Source organism: Diabrotica virgifera, chromosome 4 (genome assembly GCF_917563875.1).
Source record: "Diabrotica virgifera virgifera chromosome 4, PGI_DIABVI_V3a".
In the NCBI taxonomy this organism is placed as follows: domain Eukaryota; kingdom Metazoa; phylum Arthropoda; class Insecta; order Coleoptera; family Chrysomelidae; genus Diabrotica; species Diabrotica virgifera.
In genome coordinates this window covers 91,365,749-91,389,101 of record NC_065446.1, presented here as the reverse complement: position 1 = coordinate 91,389,101, position 23,353 = coordinate 91,365,749, and the positions used below count along the sequence as shown (strand labels likewise).

The 23,353-nt window shown below is 32.5% G+C and overlaps 1 protein-coding gene and 1 non-coding gene across 3 annotated transcripts in view; both read left to right on the top strand.

Annotated features, from left to right (window-relative positions):
• The window catches only part of LOC114327235 (protein scarlet), a 118,470-nt gene that overhangs the window by 78,636 nt on the left and 16,481 nt on the right, over positions 1-23,353 (top strand). The window lies entirely within an intron of this gene.
• Trnan-guu (transfer RNA asparagine (anticodon GUU)) lies at positions 20,206-20,279 on the top strand. Its single transcript has one exon. It is a non-coding gene; the product is annotated as a tRNA-Asn (tRNA).

Sequence of the window (23,353 nt, the reverse complement as noted above, 5' to 3'; positions counted from 1 at the left end):
CACTGAACTACAGGATATATGTAGGGCTCTACAGCAAATCTCACCAAATCAATTTTAACAAATTTTGGCAAACTATTTCCTAAAAACGTCAAGACGATCATTTGTCTAGGGACAAACTGTGTCTCATTATCAGAATCAACTATCCTACGTTTCATTCTTTTTACATCTACAACTTTATGTTCACTTTCAATATAATATTCTCCATTATATACTTTTCGGACAAAAATGTGTCAATTTGTCTGATAATTGCCTTTTATGGTTGAAAAAAATAGGTATATACGCGATCAAATTGTTATCTTTTATTAATTTATGTCCTATAATGGCATTAGCAATATTATAAGATTTAAAAATAATTTTTACTTTATTTCTCCCGACTAATTTTATGTCAATAACATGTGTGTTAAAAGTAGTATTTTTAAATAAGTAGTGCCCAACTTTAACAGCCGATAAATGACTTTTTTGATCAACCGGTTCAACGATAACATAGTACGGTCCGATGTCTGTCGAAATATATTTGTTGTCTAAATTATATATTTTATTATCAATTTCCATTTCGCCTTGTATATCTTTCTCATCTGGTGGGTCTTTTCCAGACGGGGGAGTACCCCCGTCGGAAAAGTTACTCATTATAATATTAAAAAACTTGTACTTACCTTAACTATGGGTTTATGAAATAACAAACCAAAATAAAATATCTACCTGCCTAAATTCGAGCAAAAAGTAATTAAGCGCGTGTAACAAAACCAACCTTACTGTTCGGAAGACACACTAATACTGAGCTTATTAGAGTGTTTTATGTTTTTGCGAATTTTATTTTTACATAATGTAAACCAGTAGATTCTTCCTCCTTCCTGGTCTGGTAAGTTCCTTTACTGAGGTGGGCGTTATCGCCACATGCTTAAAATTTCCATTTTACATTGTAGGTCAGTTTTGTCTTTGCTCCTGTATTTTTAAGCTAATGATGGCTCGTGAAGAGCCAAAACGGGTCCTTATATGACCTTTTTATTAATATATACATTTTGTGGTACTTCTTTGAATTTTGTACTTCCTTACCTCGAGACCACATTTGAGAATGGATACTTCTCTTCATGTTGCTAAATATTGTAGCTTCAAAGTCAAAGGACGGATAGACTATGCATTTTTCGAGGATAACTTGTTGAAACTAATTTAAAGTATTTAAAAATATATCTCCAGAAATAAAAAAAAATTTTTGTTAAAAAAATTAAGTGACTTATAATGAAAAGAATGTCAGTCCCTATTTTTTAAAAAAGTGATCGTAAACAACCCCCTAATTACCACCCCAATTAAAATTTGTCATTGACCTGATTTAGTTTTCTTGATTTATGTATTGTTAATAGGTTCTAGAAGTTTGATCGGCTTACAATGATTAGTTTTAAACAAATGGAGTTAAAAGCGAATAACGAGTTTTTGTAGTTTGGTAAAAAATGCCCTTTTCTTCAGAATAGAAAGAGTAGCATCAGAGATACGAAAAATATTTAAACGTTAAATTTTAGCTTATTTAATTCCCAAGAACTTGGTTTGCAAAATTTTTTTTATGTCAAAAATTGAGTGAGATATTGACAATTAAATCTTGTAGTATCATGCAAAAACCACCTTTACCAACCCTTTCAATGTCCTTACCAACTCTTTTTGTGACTGTGAATTTTAAAAAGATTTAATATTAATAGCCTTATAGATCTTGTAAAAATCAACAAAATTCTTTTTTAAAGAACCTTCTAAGATAAAAAATAAAAAAGTTACGGTTAAAATTTCAATACATTTTTTTGAAAAAAAAAGGAGAAATCCAATTGGAAGCATAATAATGTAAGTTAGCGGTGTTTTGAGTCATTGGCCTTATTTATTCTTCTTTATTTATGTATTACTAATAGATTCTAGAAGTTTGACTGGCTTAGAATGATTAGTTTTTAATAAAAACTGAAGTTTAAAGCGGATAACGAATGTTTGCAATTTAACAAAAAATGCCATTTTCTTCAGAATAGAAAGATTAGCATCAGAGATACGAAAAAATGTTTAAATATGAAATTGATATGACAGGAGTTCGAAACAAATGACAATCGATGAAAAGCCCTATTCTTTCATTTTTGCGACTGTATCTAAGTTATGTAATTACTTGATAATGAATATACAGTGCGTCCATAAAGTAACGCATAAATTCATTATTTCGTAAACCGGTGACTTTAAGGAAAAATCCCGAAAGAGGTCGACTTTTATTTGTAAATTACGATTATTTGGCATATATATCATACTAGTGACGTCATCCATCTGGGCGTGATGACGTAACCGGATATTTTTTTAAATGAAAAGAGGGGTCATGTGATAGCTCATTTAAAAGGGTATTTAATTCTCTATTCAATAATATAAACATCAACATAATTAAATTGAAGAGTCTCAAATGCAGAATTCACCACTCAATAAAATTAAAATGGTAAATAGTTATTTAAATCTGAGACTCTTCGTGTTATAAGTTCTTTCTGGTACATCCTTAATCTGCGACTTTTACAATTTATAAGACCGCAGACGACGAATATAGAAAACAAAAAGAACTCCTTGCAATCACATTTTGTTTTCATTCGTCTAGGAAAAGGACAGAAGAGAAACTTTCTAGTACTCAAATCTGAGTAAAGATAGAAAAGTAAATAGATGGTTTTGCTTGTTTTTGATTCAGAGGGTTGCACAATCGCTGGACAGCTGTTTCCACCATTTCAGGCTGCCTCAACAGCTCTAGCATGCACTCCTCTGAATCGAAAAACAGCTAAACCATCAATTTAAGGGGAACTTCAAAAATCATTGAATTTCCCATTGGAACGCGATACAGCGACATCTCTTAACAAATTGAAGAGTCTCAGTTTTATTTACTTTTCCATCTTTACTCAGATTTGAGTACTAGAAAGCCTTTTCTGTCCTTTTCCTAGACGAATGAAAACAGAATGTGATTGCAAGGAGTCCTTTTCCTTTTCTAGATTTGTCGTCTGCGGTCTTATAAATTATAAAAGTCGCAAATTAAGGATGTACCAGAAAGAACTTTCAATACGAAGAGTCTCAGATTTAAATAACTATTTACCATTTTAATTTTATTGAGTGGTGAATTCTGCATTTGCGACTTTTCAATTTGTTAAGAGATGTCGCTGTATCGCGTCCCAATGGGAAATTCAATGATTTTTGAAGTTCCCCTTAAATTGATGGTTGAGCTGTTTTTCGATTCAGAGGAGTGCATGCTAGAGCTGTTGAGGCAGCGTGAAATGGTGGAAACAGCTGTCCAGCGATTGTACAACCCTCTGAATCCAAAACAAGCAAAACCATCTATTTACTAATCAACATAATTATTTATACAGGGTGTCCAAAAAATATTTTTTGAATTAAATTATTTGACACAAAAAGATGAATGTATGTAATTTGTTTAATTATTAATACATTTTACAAAATACAAACGAAATGTTCAAACTGTCAAGAGGCAGGTGGGTGGCAGTTTAACATTGAATTTAAGCGAAAAGCAATATTTATTTGTCAAATAAACATTTTTTTCCTGTTTTCTGACAACAGTAAAACGTATTTTGGATTAAATAAATTATATACATTCTTCTTTTTGTCTCAATTAATTTAATTTTATTTAGATAATAATTGTAATATGTTAGTTTGTTATGTATTTAGAGTTAGAAATACAGAAAAAAGAATGTGTGTGTACTTTGTACGCACGTAAGAAGTTATACTTCTACTACATATTATGTGATTTTTAAGACAATACCAAAAATTAAAAAAAAAAAGAACAAAACGCACACAAACACATTGAAAAATGCCACAAAGAAAAAATGATTTCTGAATGATAATAATTGTTGGCAAAAATTTTAAATACGCATTTTCTGAAAAAAAAAAATAACAAATATACTTACAATCACAAAATGCATAAAAAAATAAAAAAATAAAAACTTGCATCGGGAATCGAACCCGTGAATTTCGTGGGGCTTTGATTCGTAATCGAAGCCTGGACTCACTCGTCCAATTCCACATTATTTGTCATGTGGAAAAATAGGGTAACTGAACGTTTTACTGTTTGACAGTTGTTTTGAATATAATTAAATTATGTAGTTTAAATTTTGTGGAAGAAAATCTAAAAATATAACAAAACAGTAAGAAAACAATATATTAGATGAAGATTGGTAGAACTTTTGTTGGTAATCAAATTAAGTATATAAATCAAAGCATTACATACCTACTAGATAAATAAATCTACGCCAAAAAATCATAATTTAAAAATAAAAATCGAACCTAATTTGGGATTTCTCTCTAAAATCCCCATTCTTGAGAAAATAAATGTACAGTAGAGCGTCGATTATCCGAACGTCGATCAACCGAACGACCGCTTATTCGAACTATCGACTCCCGCGTCCCGCACTCGAATACCGAGCAAACGTTAGTAATTGACGCTTAAAATATCTTCATTTTTTTTTTCTTACTAATGAAGTAAAAACCTCACATGTAGGTAGGTGGTATATAATTTATTAAAAAATTTTTTCTAAAAATGATCCAAGATGGATAAAATCACAAACGTTTTCGGACCAATCAGTCCATCATCAGGTGGTAGAAACTTCAGATCCAAAGTAGTTGGAACTAGCTACATATTTAGGTCAAAAGACCTTAATGTAATAATAATTATGCCATTTAGGCTACAAAAATGTCGACAATAAGTCGATGTCACAAGAAATTAAATTGCAACGGTATTACAAAGTGGTCTTCATCTTGGCCTCAAATTGACAGTCAGTTTGAGGCCAAGATGAAGACCACTTTGTAATACCGTTGCAATTTAATTTCTTGTGACATCGACTTATTGTCGACATTTTTGTAGCCTAAATGGCATAATTATTATTACATTAAGGTCTTTTGACCTAAATATGTAGCTAGTTCCAACTACTTTGGATCTGAAGTTTCTACCACCTGATGATGGACTGATTGGTCCGAAAACGTTTGTGATTTTATCCATCTTGGATCATTTTTAGAAAAAATTTTTTAATAAATTATATACCACCTACCTACATGTGAGGTTTTTACTTCATTAGTAAGTTTTTATTATGGTATACAGCCAATGAGAGGAATCTTTTCCTTTATATCTTCAATTTTCTTCAATATTGTATCCAAAAATAATTATGTTGTTGCAAAGACTGCACTTTTTTGTTTAGTTGCTAGTTGTCGTTATCAAGATATAAATAAATATGTAGGTATATAAATATGGCTTTTATTCACTTGTGGATAAATATGTATGACTATAAATATGTATCAATATATTGTAGTTCGATTATCCGAACAAATCGGTTTTCTGAACACCTATGTCCCCCAATTAGTTCGGATAATCGACGCTCTACTGTATTTCAAACTAATCCAAATGTATAATTACAATATGATTATAATAAAAACTATTTACCAAATTAGAATGAGTTTTCCTTGTCCAAAATAGTCCAAAAGTCCAAAAATATAGGTATATGAAAACTATTTAAAAAGGCAGTATAACTATTAATTAACTTTTGTTTGTTGTTTCTTTTCACACAAATTTTAAAACGCAACAACCATAAATAATAATCCAACTACAGCTGTGCCACAGCCGCCATATTGAATAATTTTTGACATGTCATTTGAACATCCAATCAGAACAAAGTTATAATGCGCATGCGCCGGGATCATAGGTTTTAACATATAAAAATTCACCCTCATATCGCCGGTAAAGAAGTATAACTTCAAAAAATTCCTCTGATTGAAAAAACAAATTTGTTTGTTTTTAAAATAACAAAATGTCTGATAAATTGGCCCGGCCAAGACCATCAAATTCACACAAAAAAAATTAACTTAATTAAAAATTTTTTTTGAACACCCTGTATAAATAATTATATTAATGTTTATATTACTGAATAGAGAATTGAATGCCCTTTCAAATGAGCTATCCCATGATCCTTATTCTGCCGTCCTAAACAAGAAGGCAGTATCTCCAATTTTTACAATTTCCGAGTTTGCTCTTTTATATGGGTTATTATACAATTATTGATATACCTAACAAAGTTAGAAAGCAGTAAGCCTTCATTCCTGGGTCTGGTGGACTATTAAAATTGCAGTAACTCAACTTGTTGTTAGGCATTACTTAGTTAAAAGGCAGCAAGTATCTTATACAAGCCTAAAAAGCAGGATCTCCTACAGAAAAAAATGGAGATACCTACTGCTTTTTAATCTAGCAACTGCTTGACTACTTTTACTACTTTTAAGCAAGTGTGTAATAACATACCTTGTTTAAAAGCAGTAACCGCCATTTTCATATTTTCATTAAAATTTATAAAAATATCTTATAAAAAAATAAACTTATCTAATGATATGAAAAAGAACTACAACGCAGTTAAACAATTCTGAAATCCATAAACATTTTCATGGTGGCTCAGCCCCGTTTATTAAAATCTGCATTATCTCGAAACTTGCATTTGTGGAGATACTGCCTTCTTTCTTAGGACGGCAGTATTCTCATTTAAAAAATCATCGATTACGTCATCACGCCCAGATGGATGACGTCACTAGTATGATATATATGCAAAAAATCACAATTTAAAAATAAAAATCTGTTTCGGGATTTTTTCTTAAAGTCGCCGGTTTACGAAATAATGAATTTATGCGTTACTGTATGGACGGCACTGTATACATATACCTACGTAGCATAATTCAGCACAACTTATTTAGTAATACAGTAAAACTTCCGTTAACCGAAATAATTGGGGGGCAGGGGGCAGGCCGTTTCGGATAACAAGAATTTCGGTTAAAAATAACATTGTTTTTTGTATTCTTCTTGTATCAAATTACATACCTCGTATTGGAGAGATATAGCTGCAAAACATCGCTGTCAAAGGAAAATATAAAAGAAAATAGAAGATTTCTTTAAAAAAATACTCTAAACATGTTCTTTTTCCTTATAATTTTATTGCTTTTTTTGAATTTACGTACATTGACGTAGTTATTCAAACTGCCAGCCATTTCGGTTAAACGATGTTTCGGTTAAAATTGTTTCGGTTAACGGAGGTTTCACTGTAGAAAGTAGGAGCAATAGAAAAACTTTTTAAAAGGAAAAAAATATAGGACTTCAAACACAGACTCAAAATAAAATATGCAACATTTTTGTTTGTCCCTGTTTATACAAACTAAAATTTGTTTGTTGTAATAGTCTTATGTATTTCAAAATATAGTAAAGAAAATGGTACATACAGTTGAGTCCGCGAGTCTTTACCCGTGCGTCATCATTTATAGGCCAATCAAGTTAGGTTTTTACTAGACATAACGGAAAAGACGAGGTTTGACAGTTGAAATGTGTAGTATGAGATATTACAAAAAGATTACCATCTTGGGATTCATCAATTTTTTAGTGGAACATTTTTTAAATAAACAATATAGTAATGGAAAAGACGGTTAGAGACGCCAGAATAAACAACAGGGGAAATGTTTTTAACAAATCGTCACAAATTATGTCCTATACAGGTGATCTAGACCCTAATTACCTAAAAAATGGGTCTACAAATAAATAAAGAAAAAACCAAAATGGTCGGCTTCAACATCCAACAACAGCTGCCAGTGCTGACCTATGGATCGGAAACATGGACCATCTCCAAGACAGATTAAAACCTTTTGTTCACATTTGAACGCAGAATCCTGAGAGGAATGTTCGGTGTTCTCTGGAAAATAGTATTTGGAGGAAGGGCTGTGAGATAACACAAATAGAAACTGATATCTGGTGGAAAAGACGTGATATCTCTCATAAAAATAGAAATACTAAGATAGACAGGACATCTAGCAAGATCGTAGCAGAACAACCCTCAAAGACGAATCTATTTACTTTGACACTAGGTAGAGCAAACATGAATAGCCTGTCGGTGTATCTGCATGACCCAGCATGGTACTACTTGATGTTTTGAAATTGAACCCCGGATAAATGCTCTTCATATTCATCGGGAGGCATAAGAAAACCGTCATATTTGAGGCATTTGAAGGCGGGAGAAATATTAGAATATAGAAGATAGATGAGAGAAGATGCCTAGATGGTAAAAAACCATGCCTCAGAAACATTCAAGAATGGACAAAGAAAGAAAGAAAAGCAATTTACCAAACATATGAGAGAGATTGGCCGTGATAAGCGACGACCTCAAGAGTGTCTGTGTTTGTCGCAATAGTTCGCTATGATAAGGTCGCTAAGACAATATGGATAAAGAGCTAAGAACTCAAAGCTACTCTAACTTTTCTAAAGAAATTGGTTTTTACATATGAGGAAGAAGAAGAACATCCTGGTTAAAGGATCTCCGAAGCTGGTTCAACACAATATCTAGGCGTTGCTGCAGATAAGATAAGTATTGCCATGACGATCGCCAACATTCATCACGGATAGGCACATCAAGAAGAAGAAGAAGAATGTGGTATTTAGAAGTAAGGTCAGCCAGAACTAAAGAGTTGTTTTCAATGGCTGGGTTATCTCACGAGCAACGAGAGAATCTGTCAGTGAACAGAGACGACATATCAAAACTAGCAAGAATGAGTAGGCGTATGGAATGGAGGGCGAAGACAAATGGAGTCACAGATACAATAACGAATTAGGTACTCAGTTCGGAAAGGAAAATCTGGTAGATACGTAAAGACCAATAGGTTAAGATTGGCAAGACATGTAATACGGAGTAAGGACAGCCGACTTATAAACAAAGTGTTTTGAAAAGAACCAGATGAGAGAAGAGAAGAGCTGTAGGACGGCCTAGAAAAAGTGGAAAGGTGCAGCCAGAGACGATCTAAAGAAAATGAGGTTGGACCAGTGAAAAATGAATGTCACAAAGCCGACAAAAGTGGACGACGCAAAGATGTGTAACTCTACTAATGATGATGCAGTAGAGGAAATAATATGTAAATATATAATGAAGGCGAAGGGAGGATAAGGGAATAAAAGAGAAGGGAAAATTATATAAAAAGTGGCAAGAAACCAGATCCGACACAGATCTTTAAAACCATATGGTGGCGAAAAAGGAAGCGAAAGTAGCAGTAGCAAAAGCCAAAGCAGAAGCGTATTCAAGCCTATACGATCAACTTGATGCCAGGAAAGGCAAAACGAAGATATATAAAATAGCCAAACACAGAAAAAAAAGGAAAAGATTTTAATCAGATTAGATGTATCCCAGATGAAAATAATAAAATACTAGTTTCACGAAAAGGATGCCAAAAAGAGATGGAGAAAGTACTTTGACAGCTTATTAAATGAAGAATTTGACAGACAGCCTGTACAGTCAACAGAGACAGTAGCAGCAATGGTCACCAAAATAACAAACGAGGAAGTGGCTAAAGCGCTTCAAAAAATCAAGAAAGGAAAAACGGTAGGACCAGATGATATTCCTGGGGAAGTATGGAGAGCATTGGGAGAGAAACGAACAAGGTGGCTAGCAGGTTTATTTAATAGAATTATGGAAGTTGGACAAATGCCAGACGAATGGAGAAGCAGTATACTAAGTACCTGTCTACAAAAACAAGGGAGATATACAACAAAGTACAAACTACAGGGCTATAAAACTGCTTAGTCACACCGTGAAAATATGGGAAAGAGTACTTGATAGACGGATACGTGAAGAGACCGTAATATCCGAGAATCAATTTGGCTTTATGCAGGCAGATCAACAACAGATGCAATTTTCATTATAAAGCAGTTGATGGAAAAATACAGGAGTAAAGAAACAAACGCTCATATGGTATTCATTGATCTTGAGAAAGCATATGATAGAGTTCCTCGAGAGATTCTGTGGTGGGCACTCAATAAGAAAGGAGTCCCTGGTGAATATGTAAAGATTGTGAGGGATATGTATGAGGGAGTAACGGCTAGTGTTAGGACAGGTGTGGGAGAGACTGATAAATTTCATGTGAAAGTAGGATTGCACCAAGGCTCGGTGCTTAATCCGTATTTATTCTCATTAGTTTTGGACCAGATAACAGCGAAACTACAGGGTAACATTCCATGCTGCTTAATGTATGCTGATGATGTCGTGTTAGTAGGAAATAGTGAAAGAGACTTAGAACAAAAAATGGAACGGTGGAGACAAGCTCTGGAGGAAAAAGGTTTAAAACTTAGTAGGACAAAGACAGAGTATGTATTTGCAATGTTCATTTAAAGATGGAGTTACTACAAATAAAATGGTATCTTTGGATGGTGAACTGATTGTAAAAAGCAATAGTTTTAAGTACCTACCTGGGGTCGGTATTACAGAGTAATGGAGAAATAGATGGAGATGCATGTAGTAGAATCAGGGCTGGATGGATGAAGTGGAAGGATGCGAGTGGTGTGCTGTGTGACAGGAAAATTCCAATGAAGTTGAAGGGAAAATTCTATAAAACAGCCATAAGACCGGCTATGATGTACGGAACTGAATGTTGGGCAGTGAAAAAGAAAGAGGAACAACGAATGCATGTGGCGGAAATGAGAATGCTTAGACGGATGAGTGGAGTGACAAAAAAGGATAAAATTAAAAATGAGTATATTAGGGGAAGTCTAGGTGTGGCACCACTTGATGCCAAAATGAGAGAGCATAGGTTAAGAAAGTTTGGTCATGTTCAATGTCGAGACGCTAATCACCCAATACGAAAAATTGCTGAAGTGTAGATTCCTGGAAGGAGTAGGAGAGGAAGACCAAAGAAGACGTGGGGGGAGACGATTAGGCAGGACATGTTGGTAAAAGGGATTATGGCACATAATGGGGACATCTTGATATGACCCAAGATAGAATTGTATGGAGAAATGCAATTAGGGAAGCCGACCCCGCATAGGGATAAGGCAAAGAAAATGATGATTTTTTAAATAAACAATCAATACCTCAAACTTAGTTTTTTGCTCATAACTTAAAAACTTGTTTATTTAGAAATTTGACGTCCACAGGTAACTTTTTCAGAAAATAAAAAGATACATCGAATGAGATATGCTAAATGAAAATCGGTTAATAAACAAAGAATTTATTGCAAAACCGATGACAAAATCACTGTTTTTGAACATTGTTAATAACAATTTTATTGTTTATTAAAATATGTTTTAATATACCTAAAATTGAGGGCATTATGGTGTTTGAATGGTATGCAAAAAATGGTCCACATCTGTTAAATAGTTTTCGCAAAATTGAATTTGTTTTTAAAATTTTTTGAAAAACGAGTTAATTTCTGAGGCTGCTCCAGTTAATATGGCTGAATGTATATCAATAATCCGGTGCTCATTTCCTTGGTTAAGATGTATGCTAACAGCCTATAAAAAAAAGTAAAAAAAATTACATGTACGTACACAAAATTATTTGTTAATAAATAGCAGTTTTAAGCTTAAAAACAATTACAATAATTTCGTAGAAATTAGATCAAATTAAATGGCAATAAAAAATACGGAAAGCTGGTTAAAATACACAACTTTAAAAAAAAAATTTAATTTAGGTTCTACGACCCTTGGGGTCTGAGATGGCCCCTTTTTTTGAAAAAATCACTGTTACGTTAATTAACAACACTAAGAGCTGAAATTAACCAATCTTTTATAAGAAAAGTCAAAGATTTTAACAAAGTTTTTAACAAGAAAAAATGTTAAAAATTGTTTAAATAGGAGCGTTATAAACAAAGAGTATTTTGCGTTCCGACTAAAGTTATAAATAGCGGGCGTAGTCGACTGACTGAATAGTGGGCGCGGTTGGTGACCGGCAGCAACTCCTAAAATTACATTATACCGACCACAAAAATCAACTTTAAGGTGAATGACAAATTTTCGTCATTCCTTATGTTTTAGAGGTCTCTGAATCCGAATATGGAGTTTATTTTTTTCTAGAATTAGTGGAACATGTTCAAAAATCAAATTTTATGCAAAAATGCGAAAAATCAATTTTGATGATTTTTCAGTTTTAACTCACTGTATTTTAGGTCGCTGTAAATATTTCCTTTTAAAAATTTTACTGTGTTATCCTTGAAGCATTTAGATAAAAATGAGATTTGTCCAAAATGATTAAACACATTAAAAGAGAAGTTGTTAATTTTTAAACATTTTGTCGTCAGATTTCGTTAGGGGTCATCCATAAACTACGTCGTTGAGAAGAGGGAGGGGGGGGGGCTTGCTTATTTCGACGATATACGACAGGGGGGTGGGGGGTATGAGTGCACATTCGACGTCGTTTAATATATTGGTATATTTAAATTTGTCGCTATTGTCTCTATAAATATAATTTTTTACTAGCTTTTACCAGCATTAAAGTATCAGATATTCATATAAAAACGTACCTATAGTTTTTGAAATGAAATTGAAAATAAAACAAAACGTTTACGAATAAATACACCTTTGTTAAAATTAAAAAGAATTCTCTTATAGATACTTTTATCACATAAATTTCGTATTTATCAGTCACAGTCACATTAAAATAATATTAGGTAGCACTTTTGCAAAAGTTTAGCACAGGACAATAAACAGTAAGACATTGTTCTTTGAGTTTAAACAAGCGCTTCTATATACAGAAAAATGTTTGGAAGCAAACAATATTCAATTGTTAGTTTATTTATGTGCTGCATACTGTGTGTGGAAAAATAGTTCTGAAAGAATGAATGGAAATAAAATATTGTGTTATATTTAGTAGTAAGTCGTATTTATACTTAGAGAAGATTTATAAGCAAAATCTTGATCCAATGCTATTTAAATGCATTCATTTTTTTCGAATGCTCAGAAAACTCCTAAAATTACATTATACCGACCACAAAAATCAACTTTAAGGTGAATGACAAATTTTCGTCATTCCTTATGTTTTAGAGGTCTCTGAATCCGAATATGGAGTTTATTTTTTTTCTAGAATTAGTGGAACATGTTCAAAAATCAAATTTTATGCAAAAATGCGAAAAATCAATTTTGATGATTTTTCAGTTTTAACTCACTGTATTTTAGGTCGCTGTAAATATTTCCTTTTGAAAATTTTACTGTGTTATCCTTGAAGCATTTAGATAAAAATGAGATTTGTCCAAAATGATTAAACACATTAAAAGAGAAGTTGTTAATTTTTAAACATTTTGTCGTCAGATTTCGTTAGTTTCATGTTTACTTAAAAAAGTTGAGTGACAAACTTTTTAGTTTATAATTTTAACTAACACAGAAATAAAATAAAATTCATGAAGAAGTTTTCCAAAAAAATTTAATTTAAAATATGCAATAGGAAAAATGTTATGTGACTTTATAGACGAGCGGCACACCCCAAAAAAAGCTTATTTCTCGAGATACCGATACTAATTTTGGTCATACTTTATATTTTTGATGGTGCTGAAAACGAAAATTAGGGTTGTTTTGAATTTTACTGGGGGAACATTATCAAAATCGCAACTTTACCCTAAAAATAAAAAAAAATCACGTTTTTTTTTTGCGTTTAACTTGCTACAACTGTGTTCCATTGTAATATTTTTTTCTGAAATTTTTATAGTATATATTTCTCACCTTTCTGAAGACAATGGGACCTACTTCAATATTTCTGTCTTGCTATAAAGAAAGTTATAAATTGTTTGAAGTAAAAGGTGCAGATTCTTGAATTGCATATTTTAATCGCAAAAGTTGAGTGGCAAAATTTGAAATTTAGCTGTTTAATTAATTTTATGTTAAAATCTAGAGTACAGACAACAGAATGTTGTATTGCAAAAAAGGGGTGTAACTTTTAATTTTAAGAAAAACGTGATTTCATTTTTTTTTTATTTTTAGGGTAAAATTGCGATTTTGACAATGTTTCCCCATCTAAAATTCAAAATAAAACTCATTTTCGTTTTCAGCACCATCAAAAACATAAAGTAAGACCAAAATTAGCCATTCACCACACCGTGGTTGATATCTCGAGAAATGGGCGTTTTTTTTTGGAGAGTACCACTCGTCTATAAGGTCGCGTAACTTTTTTTCTGTTGCATATTTTGACTAGAAATTTTCCAGAAAACTTCTTCAGGACCTATGTTTTAATGCTGCGTTGATTAAAATTATAAACTAAACAGTTTGTCACCCACCTTTTATAAGTAAATATAAAACTAGTGAAAGAATTGTTTAAACAATTTTCCGGCCGCGGTAGCTCTTGGTACCATCTGGATTTGTTATAAAGAACTTTTTTTTTAGTAAGTTTGTGCAAAAAATACGAATTGGAATAATTTACCTAACGGGGTCGACGATACAGGACTACACACAGATTCAAAATAGAGAAGAAAAAATGGCCTATACCTACCAATCGGGTTCTACTGTACCAAGTTTACTATTTTTTTTATCTATGGTACCACGTTAAAATAATAACGTTTATCTTATTTTCATTGCAAAATTATCCAAAACAAAGCAGCTAATGGGATGTATAAACCTTTTTTGAAGTGGCCTTTTTATTGTTATTTTTAAATTTATTTATATAAAATATAATTTTACTAAATAAATGTGCAACATAATAATATTCATAAAATTCAAGTTTCTACCAAAATATATAAATATAATATTAAGCTTCAAATCCGGTATACTGTCAATGTTAAAAATGGGCTGCAACGGTCTAGCGCTAGCGAATGGTAGTCCGCGAATTTATTCTCATTCGGCTACGCCCATTATTTTTTTTTACTTTAGTCGCAACGCAAAATAATCTTTGGTTATAACACTACTGTTTACACCATAGATTTATAATACTCTAGATTGCGCCTTACGATCTTAAAATGGGTGACGGTTGCGACAGAGATAAATGAGCCTATTTGGTCGGTAGTCTCTTTCTAATTCAAGGGGAGTATCGACGACGTCACTATCCTACTCTGTCGTCGAGTATTTTAGATGGTTTGACAGTTCGAGCTCATGGCGACGAGAACTGGTCGTTTGTCTTCGGACGTGGATAGTCCTGGTTCGAATCCCATACCAATCTTTACTTTTTTTATTTTTTATTTAATCAATATTGCGTTTATTAGATATTATTACATCTCTAAAATAAATCTATGCAAAGAAATATATAACAAATAAGAAAAACTCTGTAGGTACCTATAAATTTTTAAAAATATAAAAGCCATGTTATTTTTTTTAATAAGTTAATGGTAGAATAGTATAAAGTAATTAAAAATATTCGTAAAAAATTACAAATAATTAATATCAACATAATGTACCATCGATTTATTAATTGAATCGGTCGTTTCAAAAACAACACGAATCACATAATATTCCTAATTTTACAGAAGAGCAAAGAAAACTTAACTATATAGTCGAAAGATGGATGAAATGGATGACATCAAAATTCAGAGTTATATTGTAGTTTTGTTCCTAATGTTTTTACTGGACTGGTGTCGTTTTTGCACACAACGTTTATCTTAAAGGAGTCTATTCCTCTCAAAAAGTTAGTTTCTCAAAATTGTGGACTTTGCTGTTTTTGAAACGACCGATTCAATTATAAGTAATTAGACATTATTTTTATTTATGAAACTATTGTTACAATTTTTTAAAAAAGTAGAAGCAAAACAAATATTATTCACATCATTCGAATAAGGACGAATTTATATTAATAATGAATGACTTTTATTTTACTATGCAGTTCACAAATTATGTATTCCAATATTAACTTACTATACATAGGTACATTTATTATCTGCTAGATTTACTTAGGTCCATTTTTCAGATGTAAAAATATCTAATAAACGCAATATTGATTAAATAAAAATAAAAAAAGTAAAGTTGGCATGGGATTCGAACCACGATTATACATGTCCGAAGACCAAAGACCATTTCTCGTCACCACCCGCTCCAACTGTCAACACATATTAATCGATAAAGTGGGATAGTCACGTCGTCGATATTCCCCTTAAATTAAAAAGAGACTACCGACCAAATAGGCTCATTTATCTCTGTCGCAACGGTCACCCATTTTAAGATCGCAGGGCGCAATCTAGAGTATTATATATCTATGGTTTACACAATTTTTAACATTTTTTCTTGCTAAAAGTTTGTTAAAAACGTTGACTTTTCTTATAAAATATTGGTTAATTTCAGATCTTAGTGTTGTTAATTAACGTAACAGTGATTTTTTCAAAAAAAGGGGCTATCTCAGACCCCAAGGGTCGTAGGATCTAAAATTTTTTTTAGAAGTTGTGTATTTTAACCAGATTTCCGTATTTTATATTGCTATTTAATTTGATGTAATTTCTACGAAATTATTGTACCTAATTGTTTGTAAGCTTAAAAACTGCTATTTATTAACAAATAATTTTGTGTACGTAAATGTAATTTTTTTTTACTTTTTTTTTCATAGGCTATTAGTATACGTCTTAACGAAGGAAATGAGCCCCGGATTATTGAGATACATTCAGCCATATTAACTGAACCAGCCTCAGAACTTAGCTCGTTTTTCAAAAAATTTTATAAACAAATTTAATTTTGCGAAAACTATTTAACAGATCTGAACCATTTTTTGCACACCATTCAAACACCATAATACCCTCAAGTTTAGGCATATTTAAACATATTTTAATAAACAATAAAATTCTTATTAACAATATTCAAAAACAGTGATTTTGTCCGTTTTGCAATAACTTTTTTGTTTATTAACCGATTTTCATTTAGCGTATCTCATTCGATGTATCTTCTTGTTCTAAAAAATTACCTGTGGACGTCAAATCTCTAAATAAACAAGTTTTTAAGTTATGAGCACAAAACTAAGTTTGATGTTTTGATTGTTTATTTGAAAATTGTTCCACTAAAAAATTGACGAATCCCAAGATGGTAGCCTTTTTGTAATATCTCATACTACACATTTCAACTGTCAAACCTCGTCTTTTCAATTATGTCGAAAAACGGCTTATTTTTTACTAACTTGATTGGTCTATTAAAGCATACGAAATAAGTCGGAAATCTATTTCACGCAACAACAAGCGACAGAAAGTGGCTACTGTTCCGATTACGGGTTTTATTATAAAATTTGACGTTATCAAATATATAGAATGTTGAATGTAACTTTTGCTTCAAAATTTTTGTGCAGAATTACAGCTACATTTGAAGTAGCTTAATAAATTCTTTTATTATTATTGATTAATAAATAAATAAACAATTTATAAAAAAATTCAATAAAGTTTGAATGACGTTAGCATTGTGCTTTGTATGTTTTAAATATTGATTGCCAAAATATAATTACTTACCTTAAAATTTCAAAGCCCAATATAAAATTAGTTGTGAAAACAACTGATTGTGTAATATAAAGAAACTTCAAAACGCAAAAATTCGGCAAAAACAGCAAAAAATTCAACTGACTGACAGCCACAAAAGTAAACAAAGCAGAAACGTCAAACAAATTGTGCTTAAAATATGAAAACATACCGAATCGTCTTTTTTTGTACCTGTACCTATCCCTTTTCAATGCACTGAGTCTAGATGGTTCATAAAAATAACATGTGTTTTTATTTAATAACAAACGGCAGCTGGTTTGTCATGAGTTTCATGCGTGGAAGAGAATGATGCTAGATAAAAAGTATGTGTTTTATCTCGCCAGGTATTAATGACGCACGGGTAAAGACTCGCGGACTCAACTGCACATACGGTTTGAAGTAAAATTTAATATTTATTGATAAAATCATCATCATTCTCTTTGCCTTATCCCTATGCGGGGTCGGCTTCCCTAATTGCATTTCTCCACACAATTCTATCTTGGGTCATATCAATGTTAATCCCCTTTACCAACATGTCCTGCCTTATCGTCTCCCCCTAGGTCTTCTTTGGTCTTCCTCTCCGACTCCTTCCAGGAATCTGCACTTCAGCTATTCTTCGTATTGGGTGATTAACGTCTCGACGTTAAACATGACTAAACCATCTTAACCTATGCTCTCTCATTTTGGCATCAATTGGTGCCACACCTAGACTTCCCCTAATATACTCATTTCTAATTTTATCCTTCTTTGTCACTCCACTCATCCCTCTAAGCATTCTCATTTCCGCCACATGCATTCGTTGTTCCTCTTTCTTTTTCACTGCCCAACATTCAGTTCCGTACATCATAGCCGGTCTATTGGTGTTTTATAGAATCTTCTCTTCAGTTTCATTGGAATTTTTCTGTCGCACAACACACCACTCGCTTCTTTCCACTTCATCCATCATCAACACGACATCATCAGCATACATTAAGCACCATGGAATGTTACCCTGTAGTTTCGCTGTTATCTGGTCCAAAACTAATGAGAATAAATACGGACTAAGCACAGAGCCTTGGTACAATCCTACTTTCACATGAAATTTATCAGTCTCTCCCACACATGTCCTACTAACACTAGTCGTTACTCCCTCATACATATCCCTCACACTCACAATCTTTACATATTCACCAGGGACTCCTTTCTTATTGAGTGCCCACCACAGAATCTCTCGAGGAACTCTATCATACGCTTTCTCAAGATCAATGAATACCATATGAGCGTTGGTCTCTTTACTCCTGTATTTTTCCATCAACTGCCTTATAATGAAAATTGCATCTGTTGTTGATCTACCCTGCATAAAGCCAAATTGATTCTCCGATATTTCGGTCTCTTCACGTAACCGTCTATCAATTACTCTTTCCCATATTTTCATGGTGTGGCTAAGCAGTTTTATAACCCTGTAGTTTGTACATTGTTGTGTATCTCCCTTGTTTTTGTAAACAGGTACCAGTATACTGCTTCTCCATTCGTCTGGCATTTGTCCAATTTATTGATAAAATAATACAGTAGAACCCCGCAAATCCGAACCCCGCTAATCCGAACGTTCGGCAAATCCGAACCCACGGAAAGTTAAAAAAAATAAAAATTTCGAGAAAAAACTTAAAAACATGTTTATTATACATAGTAAAACCAGAAAATTTAACAATGTAGGATTAATAAGTCGTATAATGTTCCGTTTGGTGTGTGTTGACGGAATTAATTATATAAAATAAATATTAATTAAAACGCAAACAACTGTCAATAATATACTTATTTATTTTGGTAAAAAAGGTGTTTTGCTTATAGATCTCGTAAGAGTGTCAGACCACTTGCCGGGATGCGAAATCGACCGAGACTGGTGAAAACGACTCCGCTGAACTAAAAACATTAGTTTGTGGTTTTTAATGTAATTTATGGGCCTAGGGTCTGATAAGGTAATTTCCCATACAAGGGCGTATAACATCTGGTTTTTTTTAAAAGCTGAGAACTGATATATTTCGTTTCTTAAAACTAACAGGCCATTCCACGCATGTGAATTTTAAATGGAACGTATTATTTCATTTTGAAAAAGTTATTAAAAATAAAAATTAAAATTAGCAAAAGTAGTAATTAAAGCGTAGGTATCGCTATAGGCGTATTCTTTAAGAAGTCGGTAACTTTCGTCTGACGCATGGAGGTGTAGCGAGTTAACGCAGCGATGTTAAACAATTTACGCAAAAACATTACATCGACCGGTAACGCAGCAGAGTTCTGCTCCACGTAACGTAGAGCTACATCCAGAGCTTTATAGTGGCAACTGCGTGTGACATTCGATTTGTCAGAAAAACTTCTTTCTCGCTTTCTTCTTCTTCATTAGGGCTGCCTTAAGGTTGAACAAAGTCTACAATGTCTGCATCCGTAAATTATTGGTGCCCATTGTCGTCAGCTTGCAATACATTTTGTAATTGCACTTTCTTCTTTGTTTTCACATCTTGGAAGTTGTGTTACGACTTATAGATCATCTTGTAATGGAGCTTCTTCAAATTGTAAATCTGGCCACAACTTCTTCCATGATTTTGTAATTAAAGTCTAAGGGCTGTTGTCCCAGGCCCCAGCCATCTAATAAATGAGATCTCTTATACGGTGATTTTTTAAGATTGTCAGTAGTGGACGGCTTTCCTCGCCTTCTAATACAGTCCATACCAAATTTTTTCTATAGTACAGTTAAACTGCAGAATACCCTGATCCATGGGTTGCAATAAGTTGGTCATATTTGGTGGTGGTAGGAAAACAGCTTTTCCACTTCCTTATTGAATATCTAAACGGATGGAACAAATTGTTTTTCAAATCATTCCTTAAAAAGTGCACTATTCATCCATGCTTTCCAGGCTAACTTTCGGATAATCCGAATTGATTGTACCCCAAATTAGTTCGGATTTGCGGGGTTCTACTGTAATTCTAAATAGCACCGATACAGACATACTCACTCATAAGAATTCGATAAATAGTGGTTAAAATTAAATTTTGTCACCAGCCTCCGTGGCGCAATTGGCTAGCGCGTTCGGCTGTTAACCGAAAGGTTGGTGGTTCGAGCCCACCCGGGGGCGCTTTTTTTGTTTTTTTTTTTAAATTAATATTTTAAAAAATATTTAAATCTGAGATATGTTATTATGTTATGAGTTATGTATTATGACATTACCTGTTTGTTTTCTCTTTACTTTTATGCTGTTTATCTCTGCTTCATGTTACTCTGTCGCTATTTTTTATATAGGGTGTTTCATTAAGAATTGTCCATATAAGTAACTGGAGAAACCTTAGCACAAAATACGAAGATTTAACCTAAAACACGTAACTAAAATATTCCTCCTTACCGAGCGAACAGAGTGTTTTATTACAAATATTCTAAAATGATTTTAGCCCATTGTTTTCCCACCTTTCAATATTTTTTGTTCAAACTTGACAAACAGTGGATCCCGCGTATGAAAAAAAAGTTGATTAATAGCAAGCTGAAAATTTGTTAGTCGGATAAACTTTGATATATGGGAACACTGGAATAGGGGCAGTTTTAATTGTGGAACAGGTTAAAAATTGGGAACGGTCACACCACGAAAACGACATATTTATTTTGTCCGACAGAACAGACTTAAACTTTCCGAACAGAGATTAAACTCTCATGCAAAAATCAGACTGCTATTTATCACATGTCACCATTCCTGTCGTTTGACAGATTCTACATGTTCCACTCATTAAGACGCCCATTTGGTGATAAATAGCAGTCTGATTTTTGCATGAGAGTTTAATCTCTGTTCGAAGAGTTTATGTCTGTCCTGTCGGACAAAATACATGTGCCGTTTTCGTGGTCTGACCGTTCTAAATTTTTAACCTGTTCCACAGTTAAAACTTCCCCTGTTCCAGTGTCCCCATATATCAAAGTTTGTCCGACTAGACACCCTTAAGCTATAGGGCTTTTCATCGATTGTCATTGGTTTCGAGCTTCTGTCATGTGTCACATAATATTAATATATCTACGTCATACGTCTTCGGTTTGTATCATTGTAATATACCAATAACGTATGACGTAGATATATTAATATTATGTGACACATGACAGCAGCTCGAAACAAATGACTGTGAATGAAAAGCCCTATTATTCTTTTTCTCATGATCATCTTTCAGTGCGTCACAGTTTTTTGATTTCTTTCTAACGCATTAAATTGTATGTGACAGAAAAAAAGGCACGTAGGTGACATTTATAACATTTATTCTAGTTATTCTAGTTGTCAATAGATGGCGCCATAATAAAAAAAAATAATTTTTTTTAATTAGATAATAATATTACAAATATAATCTGTATAATTTATAATACTATACAAATCAAAGAAAATACCATTTTATAAATGCAAGAAACACATTTGATTTGTTTTTATTTCAAATTGAAAATAAAATGTGACAACTGTCAGATTTAACTAAAATGTCATGTTAGAATAAATGTCATAAATGTGTATTATCCACAGACCATACATACTTATAGACGTTTCACGGCCATGTTAATCTTTCGGATCGAATTAACGCCATCTCTTGATTGGAATGGGAACTAAATTGACTAATTTTAGTTACGTGGGAATTTCAAATTATAAGTTTTGGGGGATTTTTGATGAAATTTCGCAGGAAATTAAAACAACAGAAGGACAATTCAATGTTTTATTCAATATTTTCCTGAAAACCTCAAATATTCCAATTTGTTTTCAAAATGCTAAACACTACTCCCAAGTGTCACGTGAAAGCACTGATGTGTAATATTGAGTTGAATGAAAATTTTTGAAAGAATCTTGTAGGATGATTGTTTAGATAAATATTACCTTATAATCTTTTACAAACTTCCAAAAATATGTAGGCCCGAAATGTTGATGACACACTTGTCTATTAAAATAAACTGTTTTGATTATATTGTTTTTTTAAATGTGGAGAAACACAACACGGGATGATCAATGTAAACTAAAAATTCTACTCATTAAAACGGACAGGAAGTTAATACAATTGATTATTGATTAAAATTGTGATTAAATCTAATTAAAAACGTAACACCACTATAATAAAATAGTTAAGCCACAAACTGTGAAATTAAAAGTAAATAACAAATTAATTTAATTTTCAACTGTCAGTTGTTAAATATGACAAGAGAATTGACTGACAGCGACATCTCTTGATTGGAATGGTAACTAATTTGCTGTCTTGACCTTGACAATTTACGTGAAACGTCTATGAGTATAGTATTTTTACTACAAAAACGTTATTACGTAGGTCAAAATTTTTGACGTAAGAGAACTGTCAAAACATTAGAATGTGACTTTTCATTATTGCTATGTTTATTATAAACACGGCAATAATGAAAAGTCACATTCTAATGTTTTGACAGTTCTCTTACGTCAAAAATTTTGACCTACGTAATAACGTTTTTGTAGTAAAAATACTATATGTATGGTTTGTGGTATTATCACGGACTTACCCTTTTTCCTATCATTTGTTACGCACTGAAAAATGCTCATGAAAAGGACAATATAACAAATTTTCAGCTTGCTATTAATCAACTTTTTTTTCATACGCGGGATCCAGACCTATGTAGGATAGTTAAACTAGCGTTAAATAGTATATTGTACAACAAGTGAGAAAAAAGACATATTTCTCACTAGCACAGAAGTTTGTCGCAAATCAAGCAGGGGAGTACGTGTTGCACACTGTACTTTTTATATGGATGCGTTTTTGTCAAGAGTACAAACTTCAAAATTAAATAATTTATTTGCTTTTGGGTATGTTATAATATGCATAAATTGAAATAAAATACATATACATAATACGTATATATATGTAGGTATTTAATATTCTTAAAATTTATATACGATATTTATTTAAAATTATAATTTACAGTTAGGGTAGCAGCACCATTTTTGGCCACTTCACCGTTAGTGGCCACCTAAACCAATAATCTAATATAATAAGGTCCGAGTTTACCGCCTTTACGGAAATCGGAAGAATTTCGACTATATTCGTTCTAACGCGATGGCTCTACAATTTGCGACTTATTCTGATTTACAGGTTAGTTTCTACTTATTCTTGAAGTAGGTGACACTGTATTAGACCTTCTGTTAACGATATACGTAAGAAAACAGGTAAGTTTATTTAA